The sequence below is a fragment of the Poecilia latipinna genome, unplaced genomic scaffold (genome assembly GCF_001443285.1).
Source record: "Poecilia latipinna isolate Pla-1442-1.1 unplaced genomic scaffold, P_latipinna-1.0 Scaffold1500, whole genome shotgun sequence".
NCBI lineage: Eukaryota > Metazoa > Chordata > Actinopteri > Cyprinodontiformes > Poeciliidae > Poecilia > Poecilia latipinna.
Genome location: NW_015114116.1, coordinates 128989 through 132094, shown reverse-complemented (window position 1 = coordinate 132094; position 3106 = coordinate 128989).

Here is a 3106-nt window from a genome sequence, read left to right as displayed (position 1 = left end):
ATCAAGACCCAAACCAAGTCTGGGTCTTCCAAGACCAATTCAAGATGTACCAAGACCAAAACCCAATCTTCCAAGATGTGACTTTCCAAGATCAAAATCCAGATCTTCCAAGACCAAGTTGTATGATAAACAAAAAAAACCTGAGCGACAGTAATAAAAATTTGTCATATAAGGCATAGAGTCACTCTCGACCCTGTTCTTCCAAAATCAAGACCCGAACACTCCAAGGCCAGGAAAAAACAGCTTGGGACCAGTCTCAATCCCTCTGTCCCTGTTGGACATTGGACAAATCTCCATAGAGTGACAATAAGAAAACTGTTGCTGACAGAAAAGCATAAGGAGTCCTTCATTTTCAAGTTATTTAGGGGACACAGCCAGCATGTGGAAGGATGTAATCGGGTCTCATGAGACCAAAACTAAAATTTCAGTCCTTAACATGACGCATCACCCTGTACACACCATTAGACCTGCTGGTAGCAACACAGGCTTGTTGGTATAGTTTCTTTAACAGGGACTGATCAGAGCTGATGGGAAGATGGACAAACAGATGTTGATAGATGCTCTCTATCCAATCTAACGTAGCTTGAGCTACTTTACAAAAAAGAATGGGGAAACATTTTGGTTTCTAGATGTGAAACTGCAGCATATTCACAAATCCAGTACCTCAGCATGGATTTACCTTTCAAATGCAACAATAATCTGTTTAAAATTGGTAAGAAGTCATACAGGATTATGACCTGAAATCAGTTCTTGTCACTGGCAATCAAAAGATAAAACATAGCAAAGGAGAAAGGAAGTAAAAATCTTTATTTAGCGTCATATTCCTAAACTTTACCGCTGACATGACTGAGGTTTACGACACCTCCCTTCAAACATGGCAGCCACTTGACCTGCAGGTCATCAAATTTGTATGTTTCTGTCCATTAAGTATAGAACAGATGTCTCTCTCTGTTATACGTGTTTAGATCAGTCCTGTCAGACCTGCAGCACTAAAGCATCTCATGATGTGATCTCAGCAAAAGCAACGCTTCATTATTTAAAGACAACAAACAAGGATGCGTTTCTGTGGGCTTTGATGCAGCCACAACAGCTGGCCACTTCTGCTTTCCAACAGTTCAAACCTGAACTCGATGTATCTTTGAGGAACAAGCACCGTCTCCCAGGAACAAGTCGGCACACATCCAAAGATCCGGGAGAAAAACTGGCAGTGAGGATACGAGGCCTGCAAAAAATGTTGACTCCACTTATGTTTGTGTCTTTTCCCTTTTCTGTTCCCGCCACTCTTTCACTCCTGCTCCTGCGGTGTGATGAATAATAGAGGAGTGCTTGTCCTCCCTCGCTCCCCTAGTTAATCAGAGCTCGGCTGGCTGCCCTCCTCACTTTAATAAATCATTCAGGCCTTCAGGACAAGTGCGTCAGAGCAGGCGAAGCGAGGGCCATGCTGGTAACAGCTCTGCCATTTTCTCTCACAACATCCAGAATACAATCCCCACTTCCCCACCAACCAACTTTCATCCCGTCCTTCCTCGTTTCAGCCCTTCTTCTCCTCTACGCCTCCTTTCCTCTTTGCCCTTTCTGCCTGGACGGATTCCTGTCTGGGATGACGTCACTTTAACACGTCCCCAGTGAACGCTGCAGCATCGGGTTACTGAAGGAATGTTTTAAAAAGCAGTTAAGGGGCAAGAGAGAGTTCGGATTTATCACACCATTTTCTGCTTGTCAAGTGAAATCTGATGGTGTGAAAAATTGTCTTTTTAAAGGCAGAGACGAGTTCTAGTCACTGGAACAAAAACATCCACTTAGTAACAATTTATAGTCCAAAATATCTTTTCAATTTTTTTTTTCCCCACAAATTATGTTTCATAATGTATTAGATTCTGTGCAAAATCCCTTTAAGATAGTTTATTACAACAGCATGGTATAGTGCATTTCATTGGCATTTACTGTAACTGAGCCACACAAAGTGGTGCCAGACTAGTCCAGACTGACCAAGACCAAAATCCAGATCTACCAAGACCCAAAGCGAGACTAGACCTTCCAAGACCAGGACTGGACCATCCATGACCAGGACTGGACCATCCATGACCAGGACTGGACCATCTAAGACCAGGACTGGACCATCCAAGACCAGGATTGGACCATCCATACCAGGATTGGACCATTCAAGACCAGGACTGGACCATCCAAGACCAGGACTGGACCATTCAAGACCAGGACTGGACCATCCATGACCAAAATCCAGATCTTCCAAGACCTTTCAATACCAATCCAGGCAGAAACTGACTTCTCCTTTTTTTCTATCTGCAGTTGCCATAATACAGCATCATAATTTTTTAATAAATTAAGTTGGGTTTTTAAGAGAGGGAACAACAACTATTAAGCAATACCGGATGTTAAAGATTTGTTTTGCATCAGCAAAATGGTTTAAAAAATGTATACACTAAATGATATTACTACTTATATTTCTACATCAACAATTTAATGATGGATATCTGATCAACAACATCCTCAACCTCAATAGAGAGAGATAAAAAATGTAGGGGGAGATGAATCGATTGGTTGGATTAGATGGATGGATGGATGATCAATAAACGAATAAACTGATAGATGATGGCTGGATGGATAAATGAACAGATGGACAGATGGCTAAAAGAATGGATAGATCAATGGATGGATGGATGGATGGATGTTGATAAACAGCTGATAGATGAGTATCAGTTCTTCCTGTTATCTTCTACCCATCTCTCTCTACTCTGGAGGATCTCAGCCTTCTTTCTCATTGAGTCGTTCACTTACTCTTAATCTGACTCTATTACCCCTCCACCCCCATCCTCCGGAGTATCTATACCCTCTTCCCCATCTCCCCCCTGCTCCTCGGCAGGATATTAATCACTTTAATTGCCAATAAGCCCGAGGATCCCTGTTCCATCCTCCATCTCTTGTCCCTTCTCCCACAGATTCTCCATCTTTGTCTCTTTCTCATTTCGTCCCCACTCCCCATCTAATCCCCTTAAACGGCCTCTTAAGCACTTATTTCATTGCCGTCATCAGAATCTCCCAGAAATTCTTCATCAGTCCTCCACACACACACACACACACACACACA